An 18937-nucleotide genomic window follows, 5' to 3' on the forward strand; every position below is an offset into this window, starting at 1 on the left:
AATACTATTAAAAAAGAAATGATTGGATAATTTTAAAAAATGAAGCAAGGACTATGAAATAAAATTCATGATTTCATATAAAGTCTACTTATACAGAAAATATTAATTTGTTTGATTAAGTTCAGATTAAAAACAATTCAACTAAAAAGTTATCCCTTTTGATACATTTATGTAGTTTTCTTTATTCTTATCTGAGAAAATATGGATATTTATAAATCAAATATTTCCAAGTTTACTGTTACCTGATTTTTAGACTAGACATTTCATTCACCAGTTTATAGAGCTTTTTAGTACATAACTTCTACCAAGGAAGGCTGTCAATCTAAAAAACAAAAAGGAAAAAAAAAAAAGAAAAGAAAGAAAAAAGAATGAGTGCCTAAACAAGTAGGTACATTTTTAAAACCACAAATGCAGTCTTTTATTTCCTATCCTGAAGTGCAATATCTTCCCTTGATGTCCTATTAATTGGGTATTACAGAAATTACAGAGTATGACTCTTCATCCCTGGTTAGGTAAACCAGTCCCTGCCCTCCAAGAGCTTACATTCTTATGGGGAAAGATACCCAGAGAAGGGGAAGGGAGCAAAGTTCAGAAGGGTCCTGTTTAAATCTAAACTTCCATCCTTGATTACATTCTTTGATTTCCTTTCCTCCCATTCTTAGGTTCCAATTTTGTAATTTGTTTCATTTCTCTGATTCAGTTTTCACAAATCTGTGTAAACAAATCCCCATCCACTTCTCAGAAAGTGAACAATATTTTGAAAAAAGCAGATTGTAATGTTCTGGTTAGTTTTCTGGAGGTCTTAGGACCAACCTTCATTTCAGCTGAGTAATACCATGAGAATAGTCAGGGATAAAATCCAAATTCTTTATTGTCTCTTTCACACTCTAGTTTCCTTTCCTGGGGCTGGGCCAGCTTTCTGAAGGTCCTCTGGAATGGGTCTTAGTTTCTGTGGGGGAGGCAGGAGGACCACCGCCAGAGTCTCTGTCTTGAAGTCTCCCTGAGACCAAGGGCTTGTGCTCCAGCCTTCAGCCACCACAAATGTGGGAGATAGAATAAATGTCTCTCCTTGGCTCCAAGAGCTTGAGACTTGAGCTCCCACCTGCAGTCCTCTGTCTTCTCCGAGTCTGTCCTAGTCCCTCTCTGAGTCTGTTTCCAAGCCCCATTAGATCTGTTCTAGTCCCCCTCCGAGTCTGTCTTTGGCTGAGTTTGTCCCAATTTATATACGGTATACTGAATAAAAACCAATCATCACATCACTAGGGAACCATTATTTGTTGTAAGATTAAATCAATCATACTGAACTAGAGAACTATTAATCATCATGCTAAAGTAGATAACCATTGTTTCATCAATTCCACTGAGTTAACACCTTGTAAGAATCCTGGTTTCAGACATAAAAACAAAAGATACTCATACAAACTTTGAAAAATAAGAATGTAAAGTTCCTGAAGGCAGAAACTGTTCTAGAATAGTACCTAATCCATCATAAGCTTAACAAATTTTTTTCACTCATTCTAATTCCAGTCAGTCTCTAATGGTCTCATAGGGTCTCCACCAGATGGAGATGCTTTGGTTCCATGGTCACTGCTGGTCACCTTCAGATTTGATTCTTAGGCATAAAGCTGTGCTCTGCTTCATGCTTCTGGCTTCAACTAGAGTCCTCAACTAAGGTGCTTCTTCCTTTCCATTTCTTTTCTCATTTCTCTTTTATCTTAGGGAATTAATATTCTGTCCTTAAACTGGTTATAGCAGGAGCCTTATATACCTAAGCATTTGACTAGGGACCAGAGGCCTTAATTCTTCTCTTTCCTTAATCAGGAGAGTCTTCTGATAGGCGTTTTCCTCTCCAAAAATAAGGATCTGACCCCAGGAGCCAACCAACCTCTTTCAAAATAGGGAACAGCCAGCCACCTAAAAAGTCTACCCAGGTAGAGTTGTGAACTGATCCAACCATTCTAGAGAGCAATTTGAAACTGTACCCAAAGGCTATACAACTGTGCATACCCTCTGATCCAGCAGTGTCTCTGCTGGGTCTGTATCCCAAAGAGATCTTAAAGAAGGGAAAGGGATCCACGTGTGATCAGAAATTGGATGCCCATCAGTTGGGCAATGGCTGAATAAGTCATGGTATATGAATGTAATAAGAAATAACGAACAGGCTGATTTCAGAAAAGCCTGAAAAGACTTACATGAATTGATGTTGAGTGAAGTGAGTAGAACCAAGACAACATTGCAGCAACAAGATTGTATGATGATCAACTGTGATGGACTTGGTTCTTTTCAATAATGAGGTGATTTAAGGGAATTTCAAAGACTTGTGTTGGAAAAGAAAGAGCCACCAACATTTAGAAAAAGAACTATGGAAACTAAATATGGATCAAAGCAAAAAAAAAAAATTTCACCATTTTTGTTGTTGTTTGCTTGTTTGATTTTTCTTTCTCCTTTTTTTCCCCTATTTTTCTTGTGCAGCATGACAAATATGGAAATATGCTTAGAAGAATTGCACATGTTTAACCTATATTGGATTGCTTGCTATTTAGGGGAAGAAGAGCAGTAAGGCGAGAAGGAGAAAAAATTAAAACACAAGGTTTTACAAAGGTGAATGTTGAAAACTATCTTTGCATGTTTTGGGAAAAATAAAAAAAAGTTATTATTAAAAAGCAAAAGAAACATCCATGGGCATTATCAACTTCCTATTCACCCAAAAGTCTCTGACAAACTTGGAGTTAGAATGTCTTTGCAATTTCCAGTTAATATCTGATTGCTAAACTGGATCAGTTTATCAAGATTTTAGGGGCTGCCCTTTCTACAAACTGTCTCCAAGTGGCCATTGTCTTGGTCTAAGTCTCCCTAGTTTTCTAAACATTGAGATTCTTTTGGTTTTCCAGTGCTAATGAGCATGAGCAAAGAAAGGTAGAGAAACCCATGGCTCAGGAGAACTCATTCTATGTTTCAAATTCTTGAGATGATTACATATATGTAGCCAGCTCTAGGGCATCTGGGTGGTTTTTGTTATTCAGTCATCCAATTGTGTCTGACTCTTTGTAACCCCAAGGCATAAGGATTTAAAACTTTATATCATTTACAAACCTTAAAACATTAATGTCAGTTATCATCATCATTATTACTGTTATATTGTTATATCCATAATAAAACTAAGGTAAATGAAAAGCTAGCTGAATCTTCTGCACAGTGGGAATGAAGGGGAAAACATTTCTATTACAAATAGAAGAGAGCATTTCCCATGACAATAGAAAATCAATTAGATGTTTGTTAGTTGCTCTGGAGAGCTACAAAAGGGGCCGTTCATAATTCTGAAATGGGAAAGGGAGTTATTTCAGGGAAAAGCAAGATATTTCTTTCCTTTTATTTTTCTTCTACACAGGAGAAATTATGCAAGCATAAAGACTGGTGGGCAGGACAGTATGACTCAATAAGAAATTATCAGACAATCAGCTCTGAGATCTGCGTCTAAATGCTGACCCCTTGTGTCTATAAGGAGTACAACTGTAAATCAATAGAACTTTGCATCTAACAATTTGCAGTGGGTTTTTTGAGGTGTATTTTCAAGAATAACTGTAATTGGCCCATAAGACATTCCTACTTATTCCTACTGTCTTGAAAACCTCCTAAAACAAAGCAATAGCAGGAGTAGCAAATAGACTCAGAGCTCCCTGAGAGAACAAACTAAGCCAAAAATTAACAGAAAACAAAAACAGAGTATATTTAATTTCTCATGAGGCCTCAATCAGATCCCCACCACTCATATTAGGAGCAATCTAATTCTCATTAGTTGTGAGCTGCTTTCCTTTTGCCAGAGGCACACAAAGCAGTGCTTCATTTCATGGATGATTAAATTCATGAGTTTTTTTCCTATATTTATTGGATGTGCCCCTAGTCTGTCATCTAATTCCCAGTGAGATTAATTTTTCAAAGAGAGAAATAAAGAGACAAACAAATAGAAAAGAGAGAGAATGAGACAGAGAAAGAATGAGAAAGAGAATAAGAGACAGAAATAGAGAGACAGAGACAGGGAGAAAGAAAGAAAGACAGAAAGGAAACAGAAACAAAGAAAGAAAGAGAACATATTGGGGACAGTTGTGAGATTTTATATGACTTTTATATGACACACACAAACAGCTCTGAAATATATAGTTTTAGATAGTTGTCTGAGCCCATAAGAGGTTAAGAGGCTGTCCAGGAGCCTCAGGGACTTCAGAATAGAACTTGTTAAGTTAGAGGAGGCCTTAACTCTCTCCTATCCACTAAACCCCAACTTCTTAAATTGTGGATCACAATCCCATATGGGGTCTTGTAACTGAAAGTGGGAGTCATTAAATGATGATTTATTATTAGTAAATGAGTAGTACACTTATTTTATGTACTTATATACCCGAGGTCATGTAAAAGTTTCTCAGGCAAAGACAAGGCATAAGTAGAAAAAATTTAAGAAGCCCTGCACCATACTATACTCCCTCTTTACTATTGGTTTTATAAGTAATATGGTGGTGGTTGTTGCATTGTTGTTGGTAGTAACTTATAAAGCATAACGCCTAAAATTTAGAGAACATCCCTTCCTCCCACTTTCACCCTCATTTTCCATTGTTGTTTAAAAAGAAGAATTTTTTTGGTTTCAGTTTTTTTCTTCATGACCCTATTCGAGAGCTTCTTGGCTTAGTGGACTGATTTTCCATTTCCCTTCCCAGCTTGTTTTACAGATGAGGAACTGAGGCAAACAGGGATAAGTGACTTGTCCAGGACCATACAGCTATGTCTCAGGTCAGATTGGAACTCTGGAAAATGAATCTTCCTGACTCTAGGTGCAGCACTCTATCCACTGTGCCACTTAGATGCCCACATAGAGAAGAGAGTGAGGGTTTTTGGTCCTGCTTAGAGAAAATATGCATATACTATCTGGCAGTTTATTCAACCAATTATAATAGTTAATTTACCAATAAAAAAAAAAGAGAGAGAAAGACATGTAATTAAAAGGATCATGGTAGACTTTTCTATGGGTCAGAATCCCAGAGTTGAGATTTTGTTTAATCTAACCCTCACCCAAAATACAAATTTTGTCTACACCACCAAATCAAAAAAAAAAAAAAATTTAAATAAATAAAATTCTAATCTTTGGGATGAAACTTGAATTCAATTTATAGTTCAAAGTTATCATGATGAAATTCTAGTAAAATGCAAATGCATTTCCTCCTCCCATTGAAATAAATTTAAAATAAATATAAATTGTGCTGAACAAAAAACCCTGTTTATTTTCATGCTACTGAAAAAAAGTGGGGTGGGGAGGAGGTTATACATCGGTATGTCTTTAAACAACAGTGTGAACTATTTACATGTATAGCAAATTAATCAAAGCCTGGTGACCTGTACTGTATATTCCAGGAGAGGAATCTCCTATGTTCTTACTGTTTAACCTTACAGAACATCTGTTATTTAGTGGGAAAGGCTTAGGCAGGGAGTGAGGTGAACAGCATTCATTAGTTCCAGCTGGGGCCTTCCTGCTCCCCTATTCCTGCAAAAGCCAAGGTAGAACTCAGAGAAAAAGGAGCAGTGCCTAAGATCTAGCTCAAGAGGGTAGCAGCACACAAGGGAAAACTGTCTATTTGTCTATTTGTCCAAGGCTGTTGAACTCATTAATTCCTGTCTGTCATAGATCTGGAGCTGGAAGGGACTTCAGAGGATATTCAGTCCTAACCCCCCCCCCAAGTTACAGGTTGCTGCTGTTCTTCAGTCATTTTTACAGTCGTTTTAGGCTCATTGGGAACCCATTTTGGGGTTTTCTTGGCAAAGATATTGGAATGGTTTTCCATTGCCCTCTCCAGTAATTTTACAGATGAGGAGACTGAAGAAAACAAGGTTAAGTGACTAGCCCAGGGCTACTCATGTACTTAAGTAAGCAGTTGGAATTTATATATTTAAAATGACTTCCTTACTGGTGGTAAACAGCAGGATCTGAATTGAGCAGGGGTTCTCTTGAATCTAATGCCAAATGTTTTTTCCACTGTTTCCCTTTGATCCTGCAGTCTTCCCATGTCCTCTTTTTTTTTTTTTTTTTTTTTTTCCCTGAGGCTGGGGTTAAGTGACTTGCCCAGGGTCACACAGTTAGGAAGTGTTAAGTGTCTGAGACCATATTTGAACTCGGGTCCTCCTGAATTCAAGGCTGGTGCTCGATCTACTGCGCCACCTAGCCGCCCCCCTCTTTTCTGAACAGTTTTAGATCAAGCCTTGAAATTTAGCCTAAGGCCTCAAGTGTTGGTTGTTTCTCTGGAATTCCCTTCCATCCCCCATGGATAATCTTCCCTCTGTCTAATCCCTATGAATGTTCTTTAGCTTTCAGTAGGTTTCCCTCTATAGAATTTTTATTTTTGCCTCCATACTCTTGACAGGTGTTTACTTTCCCACTTACACAAACCAAGAGAGCTTCCTTGCCTCATTAGAATGATAGAGAATGCCAAATAACTGTGTGACCTTTGCTTTATTTTATTTGTTGTTATTATTATTATTATTATTATTATTATATTTTATTTATGTAATTAATTTAATATATTTATAAAATTACACATATATGTATGTACTTTTATAAATTAATCAATAATAACCAGAAATTATAGAAAGGAACTGGTGCAGATTATGCACAAAATGTTGAAAACTTCAACACATGACCAGTGGTTGCAAAAATGTAGCACCTAGATTCCTAGAAAGACACAATTGTTAGAATTATTCACCAGATGCTTACTAAGCTTTATAAACAAACAGAAATATATTCATATTACCAGTCCCTAAGTATCCTTAATAATTCAACAAGTGACAGAGACAAAAATATTACCCACAAACACCCCTCAATAACATTGTGTCATAAATTTTTTTAATATATAGGCCTACATGTTTATCTGGATATAGATTGGAAGGAGGAAAAAGCAGGAATAACTTTTAAAAAAGGAATATTTATTTCTGAGGTCACTGGACAAGTCACTGAAGCCTGTTTGCCTCAGTTTCCTCATCTATAAAATGGGCTGGAGAAGGAAATTGAGAACTGCTCCAATATCTTTGCCAAGAAAACCTGAAATAGGAGAGACTGAAAAGAGAATATGAGCTTTTCCAGCCAGGACCAGTCACTCCTTTACTCCTCCCGTGGGCAGTTGCTACTCCAGTCAGTAACTCCACCCTAGCAGAAAGCCCAGGGGGAGGGAGCTTGATAAGGCAAAGAAGAACGCTAAATGCTAAATTTAGTAGCAAGCTCAACTTTGATAAGGAAGCAGATGGCCTCAGGAACTGAATAAGTGAACCTTTGTTCTAACTGCAGATGTAAAACCTGGTTGACTGAATGTAAACATTTAAGAGAAGCTGATGCCTTTCTGATACTGTTTTTACTTTCCAGAGCCAATAAATGCTTGTTGATTGATAGATTGATTCAATGATTTTGGAGATATTCTGTTCCTAATTCCTTTGTAACCTGTAAATTGTTTAATCTGAACTTTTAAAGAGGAAGAGAATTTTAAATCTTTGGTCTCTCCAATGATCACAGGGAAAGATTTGTACCTGGATGTTCTCTGATATTGACTTCTCCTTTTGTATGGTATTGTGGGGAGGAGTATTTCCCTAAGAGGGGAAGGTAGTTAGACCAAATGTTCTGACCAGCCAGATGTGCAAAAAAAAAAAAAAAAAAAAAAAAAAAAAAAAAATGCTTCTATGGACTCATTTTTTTTTTAAGTCTTGGGCAAAGAAGGCAAAAAACCCACATCCAGATTAAAAACTTTACCCCCCCACACACACCAAAATTCTCTCTCATCTTTAGCTCAGGAAAAGATAGCTCACATTATATAATAGGGTTTTAGAAAATACTGTTCCTCCTGCCAGTGCTTCTTGTAATTGAATTTGTAAATTGTAATTTGTTTTTTTGTATTGCTCCAATCTAGAATAAAACCCTAGCAATTTAGACAGAGGTCAGACATCTGTTTCTCTCTCTGTGTATTAATACCAACACTATTTCTCTTTTCCTTGAAAATGAAGGCCATACAAGAAGATTATAAAGAAGATCAATTCTGATGGACGAAGTTCTCAATGAGATAATTCAGATAAGATCTGTTCCAATGGTCTTGTGATGAAGAGAGCCATCTACACATTCCTGTGGGAACTGAATGTGGATCACAAGTAGTATTTTCTTTTTGTTGTTTGCTTGCATTTTGTTTGTTTTTTCCTCATTTTTTTCTTTTTGATCTGATTTTTCTTGTGCAACACAATAATTGTATAAAGATATATAAAAAGATATATATATATGCACATATTGGATTTAACATGTTTTTAACATGTTTAACATATATTGGATTGTTGCCATCTAGGGGAGGAGGTGGGGGGAAGATGGGGAAATTTGGAACATGTTTTGCAAGGATCAATGTTAAAAAATTACCCATGCATATGTTTTGAAAATAAAAAGTTTTAATTAAAAAAAGAAAGAAAATGAAGGCCATAAATGAATCCAAAAGTAATTAAAATTGACCTGATTTTTATCTTTAAAAAGCTTCCTAATTAAAACAGAAGGTGAAAGCTTTAGAGAAGAGAAAATTTGGGGGCAGAAGTTCACAGGGGTGTGTGTGGAGAGACAGATTAAAAAAAATAACAGAAGCAGACAAAGAAAGATAGGAAAAGGAGGAAGAAGAAAGAAAAGCATCAGCATCATCTATCTCAGAAGATTTAAGTAATCTGAAGGTCTTTCATCCTAGCCCTGGGAATGTCCCTATGGCTTAACATCTTGATTGTCCTAGTATCGAATCTCACTATGGCAACCAGAACCATTCTCCATTCCTTTGCTAACCTAGAAGTAAAAATTCCTTTTTAAAATTCTGAGATATTGCTCAGATCATATTTCCAGTGCTGAGTCTCTAAAACTCCCAGTTCAAACTCCTGGGTTGTGAGTATATTCGCTCTCAAACTGCTGCCTCAGCTTAAAACCTTGCCCCTGGAATCTTGGTGTTTATTCTTACAATGGAAATCTCAAAGATTCTCTTCTGATGCACAGAATATAATAAGTTTCTCTTTGTTCCTGGAAAACTTGAAGTACAAATAAATAATGCAGTGGATAAGGTGCCAAGCTTAGAGTCAGAAAGACCTGAGTTCAACTGTGATCTTAGATACTTATTGCTTGACCTATCTGCCTCAGTTTCCTCATCTGTAAAATGGTAATCATAATAGAACCTACCTCCCATGGTGTGTGTATGTGTATGTGTGTGTGTGTGTGTGTGTGTGAATGCACAAAATATAGATAGATAGATAGATAAATAGATAGATACAAATATATATATACATATAAAGTTAACTATTATTATTATTAAATTCTAGTTTCCAAAAAAAAACTTAGCAGAAGAAATCAATGATAAGAATAATAATATAAATTAATCAAAATCAAATCCAGGTGAACATATAACAAAATACCATTATCTCCTCATCCCATCTACTATTGGAATTGTCCTAACGATGCTTTCATTGACTACATAGAAGATGAGATTATATCTCAATACTCTTGTTCAATTACAAAAATCAATAACAGTAGGAAAATATTTTCTAAAACCTTATCATACAAGCTGGGGTACCCTTTCCTAAAGCCCTGCTAAGAATTTTTCATCAAAAACATTGATATCATCATAGAGTGCTAATTGGATCAGAGAACCAAGTACCAAATTCCCAGGTGAGTTTACTAAGTTTTAGTTTGTCTTGTTAAAAAACCATTTATCTGGAAGAATTGTCAGGATCCCCATTCCAAGACCACTCCTCTCTTTTAACTACTCTCTTTTCTTACTTTTAGGAGACAACATTTTCCAGAGCTAAGGCCCAGCGAGAAAACTATGCTCAGAGTTTGGAATAACAGCAATCCTTTGTGCTCATTCTCTGGCTGAACTCTGCTGCAGCAATTGTCAGAACTAGCCCAAAGTAGTACCAGGTGGTCCCTAAGCATGGACAAGCACCTGCAGGAACCATATTCCAGGTATGAAGCCCTGCTATGAATAGACTTTTTCATCGCTAGGCAAACTGGTCTCATGATTGCTATTAGACATTTATACCTCACTGACTGCTTCTTTGTCTAGCCACTATTATGTATCAAGGTTTAGTCTCACTGCCTTCAATCCCCTTGGTTTCAAAGGAGACCCTGGAACTCGTGGCTAGTTTCCCTCCTCCAAGGGAATAAAGAAGGCTTTTTGCCTAAAGCCTCTGTGAGTTCTTCAGTTTTATTTTATTTTATTTTTCAGACTTACCAATGTATAACTTCTGTGAACTCTTTGGTATTTTCAGAGTTAACAGTTGGTACATAGCCTCTGTGGCTCTTTGTTCATTTATTTTCAGGGTTTGACCAAATTGTTTGGACAGTACAGAATCAAGGTGTAATTTTAAATTGGAAGACTTTGTTCTGTTTCTTGATAATTTCAATAAACCCCAAGTGCTCAAAACTTTGGGGAATGCCACACATTTTGAAGTCTCTTTTGAATTTTTTTCCCTTTTTTTTTGAAATAAACTGGGGATAGCTAAGTGGTGAAACTGATAACGAGGTGGCCTTGGAGTTAGGATGTGCCAGTTCAAAACCAGCCACGGCTGTGCAATACTGGGCAAGCCACTTACTTCCATTGCCTCCCAAAAAACTAACCAAAAAAAAAAAAAGAAAAGAAAGAAAGAAGCCTATTACCTCTGTAAGATCTGCTCTACATTTAGATGGCCCTATGAACTGGCAAGGATCCAGTGGAAAAACATGGAGTGCCCAATATTTTAAAGGGACTTCTGGAGATACTTTGCCTGAATTTCTATCTGCACAGACCCTTGCCTTAATAGGCAAATGTCAAGGAATGTCTTTTGTACTACAGAGATGCAGAACAATTTGCACCCAAAATAATTTAGTTTTTCTGAGAGTGAAGAAGTGAGTTCCAGTTAATTCTCTGGGGAGAGAATCTCATGCATCCTGAGAGCCCACTAAAGAAAAGTTTTCCTCAGAAAATGGAAGTTCCTTTTTTTTTTTTTTTCCCTTTTCCTTTTTGCATTTCCCTTTTTGGTTAGTTGGTTTATTCTATTGTTTTCTTTATTTGTTTAGGTTTAGAAAGGACACTTGAAAGTAATAAGCACTCAATAACCCATGAGAGCTTTGTAAAACAAACTTTATTTATTGAATTTCCATAACTTTTTATTTGGGAGTGATTGTAATGTCCAGGTCCTCTAGTTGTAATAGAACTAAGGACTGTACTGGATAGGCTACTGAGACTCTTTATATGACAATAATATATTAAGAATGATTCCAATTGGACCTTTTGAGATTCTTCAGGGTAAGGCACTGGGAGAAATCTTTGAAAGAATAATACTTGAGCCTCCCCTTGACTCCCAAGGACTTTTCAGAATTTTGAAAGTGAACATATATGTCCATTGCACCCCATTCTATTTGCTGAGGACAGTAAATATTTGCTGTAGGAATTAGAGTACATATGAGAATAGCTTTATAAAGGTCATCCCACAGAGCATGTATCAGAGCTCTGCTGGAAATTTCTGGGGATTCTGGAAACATATGTGACTCAATGCTGAAGAGTCTGAGTTTTGAAATGGTAACCCAACCATTCTATTGGCTACTGAGCAATTACTCAATGGACTTTAAAAAGATATTATCTCCTTTGTCTCTGAAGTTGATTCTCTAGGATTTCCCATGAGGATAAAGGGAGAGGTGGTCCTAATAGAGAGACAAGGTAATATATGGAATGTCTTTTGTGCTACAGAGATGCAGAATAATTTGCACTCAAAATAATTTAGCTTTTCTGAGGGTGAAGAAGTGACATGAGAAAGCTAGAGCAAAGGAAACTCATTCATATAGGTGGGCTTGACCCTAGAAGGCTGCCTCATCTGGTTTGTGTTTTTTTGCCTAAATTTATATGAATGAGCATCTATTTTTAAATGGATGTGCTCAAGCTTGGAGGTGGACTTGAAAATTCCATATACTTAGAGACTATCAAAAATCTGCAGAAACTTTTGCAGCAGTCTTGGAGGAAATGATCACTGCTCAGGGAATGACCTTATCCTTGGCAGGACTTGCTAGAAAATTTCTGCTGCAAAAGAAGACAGTGTCCAATCCAAGTGAAATGTAAAAATACTATTCAACAGTCCTGACAAATGATTTATGTTTTTGATGGTTTTGTTTGTTTTGTTTTTCTATTAATTTGTGCTATTGAGAGCCTTTTGTGCTAAATATTTCCTTTGCATGTAGGGAATAAATATCTACTACAGAACTTATTTACACTGTACACTGAGGGTCTTTCTCTCTACTCCAAGTTGTGGGGAAATTCTAGAGATGAGCCAAAACCCACATTTTAAGTAAATCATTCCCATGGCATTGAAAAATGGTCATAACAAACTAAATATTATGAGAAATTTAAAAAAAAAAAAAGGAGCCTCGCCCACTTATCAGAGGCCAAACTCCCCCACAATTGAACTCATTTTAGACCTTATACTTATGATTAGAACAATGGGCTCCTTAACAGGAGGGATACAGCTCTCCAACTCCTAGACCCCAATAGCAGCAAATTTTATAATTAGATAAAAAAGGTACACACTAGACCAGGCCTTCTTAAATTTTCTCCACTTGTGACCTCTTTTCACCCAAGAAAATTTTACATGACCCTGGGGACATAGGTATATAAATAGGTATGCAAATCAAACATTTACTGATAATCATAAAGAAATTAATTTTAAAACAATTTTTGACATATATAATTTTACTATTTATTAAAGTTGAAAACAAATTTGCATACTGAGATGGACATGCTTATGTATTTTTACATAAAGAATTCAAATTTGGTGGAATATTTGGTATCTTTTACTGTTGCCCATTTTTTTGCAACTCTCACATTCAAATATGGGACCCCATATAGAGTTAGAATTCACAGTTTAAGAAGTTTTACACTAAAAAAAGACTTTTTGAAACTGGGAGAAATGATTTCATTGTTACTAATGATAAAAAAGATAAAAGTATTTCAACTTTTTTTCCTGTTTCCTCATAAGCCAATTTGTTTTAAAAAAAAAAAATTAGTATTTTCCTATATGTATCTGCCCAGATAAGTTGATCTAAAAGTTAGTTGTTTGTTAGCTGACCCTTTTTCATATAGGTGCTTGTGATAATTTCTCTTCCTTTCTCCAGTGGATTCTTAGCCCCAACCTCTCTTTTTCTTAATTTCTCTCCATCTCTGCTCTCTCTTTTCTCTTTCATCTCTGTCTCTCTCTTCCCTGCTCTCTGTCTTTCTGTCTGTACGTCCTGTGTCTGTCTCTCTCCATAGAGAGTCTCTCTCCTGGTCCTCCCTCCATGCTGCCACGAAGGATCCCAACCATGTCCTTTCAATTTTAAGATTTAGTTCATAACATTTAGCTCATTCTCACATGAACAAACGTATAAGTTAGCTTTCTTCTCAGTGTACAATATGTACTATTTACTTATCAGGCTCCTGCATCACCATCTGTACAGATAAAATCATAGCTTTAAACCTGGAAGGAAACTAAAAGGTAATCTAGTTCAACCCCCTCATTTTAGAGATGAGGAAAGGGAGGTACAGGAAAATCAAGTCACTTGCCCTACTGTTACACTGATTAGTACATTTATTAGTATATTTAGGGAACCTGACTGTGTCTTGACTCCAAATCTAGCACTGATCATTATGATGTACTACCTCTCCAGAGAATAAGTGAAATAATCTCTGTTCATCTAATAGTCCTCTTACTTTAACCCACCTAAAAAGATGACTACTAATATAAATATTTCTGCTAAAGCATAAATGAGTATGGACCATCCTGTCCATTTCATTCTCACTCATTCTGTTTTTCTTTTCTTCCCTCTCTCTCTCTTTTCTTCCCTTCTTTCCTGGCTTCCTTCCTTCAGATATTGATATCACTAGAACATATGCTGCCTTTATTTCAAAATGACTCAATTTCTTCTATTGACTGAATTTGAGTCCATTTTGCCACTTTGTCGAATTTACATATAATTTTAGGCTAATTATTTGACTTTGCCTTCCCATTTCTCATTTATATCAGAAATAGGGTTAAGTAATAACTAGTTGATAATAATGCCTTGTATCTATAAAGTGCCTTTCTTCCAGGGAATTCAAAGCACTTTATTGGCATTATTTCATCTATCATTACCCAATTACCCATTGAGCCAGGCATTAGTTATTATTAGCCCCAATTATAATTATTCCCAGTTTATAGATATGAATACAAAAACAACTTAGAAAGGCTTAAGTGATTTACTTAGAATCATATAACACACTAATGGTTTAAGAATTTGATGAGACTATGACTACTGTCATGATACATGTTTAAATCACAGAATATAAAAGCTATATTATTTGTCTGGCTTATATAGCAATCAAGAGTTTACTAATCACCATTAAGACCAAATAGAGCCTTATTATGTGGATTAGTCAATAGGAAAGAAGCTTTTATATCTTCCCATATAAGACAGGTGTCTCCATTTCATGAAATGAATGTCCACTGTTGTTTCTGAAGTTTTGCAGATGGTGAGTGTGTTGTATAACATTGATAATGCACTCAGCTCTAAAATTACTTGCACCGGCACAATAGTGCTCAGACTCAAAAGTGCTATATAGATCATAATAGTAAATCCATCAAGGCAGAAACCTGAGAGGTAATTGATCATGCAAAGGTCCAAAGGTTTATGTTGGAACTAAGAAAGCCAAGCATCCGGAATAAAAACAGCCAGGTGGAAAATCTCCTAGGAACAGACTGTTCTACTGAGTTTCCAATTCATTTTTGCAATTCTTCCTGTCCCTCCTCCCCACGTTTGGTCTAGGATTCCACCTCTAGTCTTAGGAAAATACAGAACTGCATACAGCTAGCACATCCAAGTAGGGCTACCATAGTTTGTCTGATTTTTTTTCTTAAACTTAAAACCAAGTTGCTTCTGGTTGAATTTCTATACCCTATTATCAGCTAATCTAGTTTTGTTTGCAAAAGGATTAATAAGGATAATTCTTTTTTTTTTCCTTGAATTCACAAAGCTTGGCACCTTTTATGGTCTGAGTATACTTGGCACCAGGCCTGTTATCTGTCTTGGGACCCAACCCAAGGAGACTTTTCAAGTTCTACCAGTAGGGTTAAAAAGAAAAGACTAATCGGGTAAGGCAAGCAAAGCAAAATACAAATAGAGTACAACAGCATAAGACAGAATATGACATTGTCATAAACTTCAAAAGCCTATGTCAACAAACAAGGCTTTTGACCTTATCGTCAACATACAGTAAATGAACTTTGAAGTCAAATTCCAAAGCCCAAGGCATGATAAAAATAGGCCTGATGTTATTGGTTTTTCTCCTAACTTAATGACACACCTAAAAAACACAAAAAGAAAGCTCTGGGGCAGTAACCCATAATACATAAAAAATACAACCTTATCAAAGAAATTTTCAACTTGCCACAATTTTAAATGCCTCTGAAAAATCTTCTCACTGTGGTCCAATGACTACCGTTCCAAGTAAATATGGTAATATCTGTCCCCTCCCATCCTTTCTTATTTGAGAACACTAAATCCAATTAATCCCACAGGAAAGTGAAGTGTCACTTATTGTGGGAAATCCATAGGTGAAAAACAGAAGGAAGAAACCAGTGAGGGTTTCAAAGGGAAGGTGTCAAAGTTAAAAGAGGCACAGAGGAGTTGTTGGTGGAGAAGAGGGAAAGGTTGTACACTAAAAGGGTTATAGACGGAGGTCACTCTTAGCTAGAAGTAGATCAGCTATTAAATTCCTGGTAATTTCGTTTTTCAAAAAGTGAAGAAATGGAAAATGTCGGCAGAGATGGGCCATCTGGTCATCATGCTGCCTTACTTCCTTTGAGTAAACCTTCTCATATCTTTGTGAAGTAGGCAGTGACAAATATTATAACCACTTTGTCAATAGGAAAACAGTAGGAAAAGACAAAAATAAAATCCTGGGTTTAGCAGCACTCAATAAGTCACTGCTAAAGATGGATTTGAATTCCACATCCAAGGATAGTCAAGCCCATGGCTCTGCAATTTCTCCTGTCCGTGAATTCTGAAGAAGTTTGGTGTCTTTTGTTTACTTGTTCCTGAAGCACTTTGAACTTGGATAGTATCTTTCATCTAAAAATGCCGAAGAAGACACTAACATTACTCCCACGGAAACAAACAATGCAACTCCCATATTATAGATGTGGCTAAGTGAATTATAGAAAAGCTACACAGCTTCTTCAGTTTCCTCAAAGGAGGAATAGAGTCCCTAGCACCTCTACTTCTTGTCTCTAAATTAGGACATCCTACACTTTGTTTCTTTCCTATCATTATGACAATGAACCTGTAAATGATGATTAATAGTCTCACCTATCCCCTAGTATTCTGGGAATTTCTCAGAAGCTGAAAGAAAATTATCATTGAGTTATTATGTTGTTATGAAAGCTATCTATTGTTGATCCATATTTAATCCCCTCCTGAATTATTTGGTTCAACTTATGATTTAACAAATTATCTTTTTTCCCCCTAATTTGTATTCTGATTTGAAAACAAAAAGAGTAGGATTTCTGGGGACTTTTGAAATAATTGTTTACACATTGTGTTTTTTTGTCTGCATTTTTCTTGGCCCAGATTCACAAAAATGCATCAGTGAATTTCATTTTTGTTTAAAACAGTTTCATTTTTAAGACCTCACAGTAAAAGGATTATTTACTATATGTGGATGACAGATAATATAGAACATTTAGTTTTGAACTCAAAAGAGTGTAATAAAATATTTTATAAAAGGCTTCCCTTGTCCCAAAACTCCATCCTTTTTAGCATGACAGAACTGAAAGAGATCTCTGAAATTAACAAGTCTGATCCATTCATTTATAACTGAGGAAACTAAAGCCAAAAATTTTAAGGGATTGGCATAAAGTTAACTAGTAATGGCAGAACTGAGTCAAGTTAGCTCAGAGCTCCTAATGCTCCTGTAAAGGATCTGTTCTACTGTGAACCAAGCTACTTCTCCTTTCCTCCCTAGTCTGGTCATAATTGTGGTGATGCATCATTTACCTGGCCCAGCACATTTAAGATATGTTGCAATCATAATGAATGGCCTGTCTGCAAAATTCACATCTGTTAGAAACCTGTTTCACAGCAGATTTTCTATTAAAGAGCATACTTACTCCTAATCTAGGTCAACTCTAGAGGGCAGTGCATGCCTGTTAACTAATCTGTTCTCTTGGGTTTAAATAAACCTCTTCTTAAGTTTCAACCTAAAATGTTCAACTAAGTTATTAACAGGCTTAATTCAGCTGTGGCTCTTACGGACTCTCAGATCTTTTGCCTTTCCTGGACGGAATAGGAAGAAGGGGTTTAGAGAGGAGGTTTACTCGTGTTGCTGTTGTCATTTTCAGTTGTGTAACCCCATTTGGGGTCTCTTTGGCGGAAGTATCGGAGTGGTTTGCCATTTCCTTCTTTGGCTTATTTTACATATGAGGAAACAGGCAAACAGAATTAAGGGATTTGCCCATGGTCACACAGTAAGTATCTGAAGAAGATGAGTCTTTTTGAATTCCAGCTTCTGGAGTTTGAATTCCAAAACTGACCCCCAAAGAACAATATCTTTTCTTTTTTTTCTTCTATTTTTCAACAACTACAGCTCATCTATACAAGACACACTAGCACCAGAGGCAGCTAGGTGGTGCTGTGGATAGAGCACCAGCCCTGAATTCAGGAGCACCCGAGTTCAAATTTGGTCTCAGACACTTAACACTTTCAAGCTGTGTGACCCTGGGCAAGTCACTTAACCCCAGCCTCAGGGAAAGAAAAAAAAAAAAAAAGATGCACTAGAACTTCACAGAGAGTACCAGTTTTAACTTACCAAATACCAAACTATGGAGGGCTTATAGTGAAATTTTTTTTGGGGGGGGGCATTTATTTATTTATTTATTTGTTTATTTGTTTGTTTGTTTGTTTGTTTGTTTATTTATTTATTTATTTTTAATGTTTTTTAAATTAATTTTTATAATTATAACATTTTCTTTGACAGTACATATTCATAGGTAATTTTTTTTTTTTTTACAATATTATCCGTTGTACTGCCTTCTGTTCCAAATTTTTCCCCTCCTTCCCTCCATCCCCTCCCCTACATGGCAGGCATTCCCATACATATTAAATATTTTATAGTACATCCTAGGTGCTAATAGTGAAATTAAAGTAAGTCATTTCCTCTAAGAAATTGTTTAATAAGTACCACAGAGATTTCTTGTTTAAAATCAGGCTGAGTAAAAATTTTATTTTCTGAAATCACCCCCAATGGATCTTCTTATATGGTATTTTTCCACTCGTGGCTGCCATAAAGCATCATAGAAGTTGGATGGAAAAGAAGTATGGATGGATTGTTCAAGGTGACATTAAAAAAATGTTGAAACAGGACTCTCAGGAGCACAAAATAAATTTTAATTTGAATGGAACTTTTAAAATAATCTAATCCCAACTCAGCCTTTTTCACATGAGAAAACTGAGGCCTAGAAAGGTTATCTAAGGTCACACAAATCTTACTTTAGCATAGAACTAGAGGATAACATACTGTAAGTAGCTGAAACCTGTTTCTTCTCATTCTGCCTTCAGTGGAGATGAAAGTAGAAGTGGAGGCAGTCCAATTTCCTATATCATAACTCAGAAAAGATAGTCCGTCATTCTGCTGGACTCTAGCCCTCTCTATCTCCCTGGTTTTCCTGGTCATGCTAATAGGATCTACCAGTCATACTACTCATGCCCAAACTATGAGTTATCTATGAAAACTAATGGAAATTCCCGTGTTTCTAAAAACCCAACTTCTAGCAGAGCATCAAGAAATTAAATCCCACCTATGTCTATGAGAGTGAATGGGTTTGGGGTGAACACATTTAAACATAAAAATGAAGAAATTTACAATTT

This window comes from Sminthopsis crassicaudata, chromosome 1 (assembly GCF_048593235.1).
Source record: "Sminthopsis crassicaudata isolate SCR6 chromosome 1, ASM4859323v1, whole genome shotgun sequence".
Taxonomy (NCBI): domain Eukaryota; kingdom Metazoa; phylum Chordata; class Mammalia; order Dasyuromorphia; family Dasyuridae; genus Sminthopsis; species Sminthopsis crassicaudata.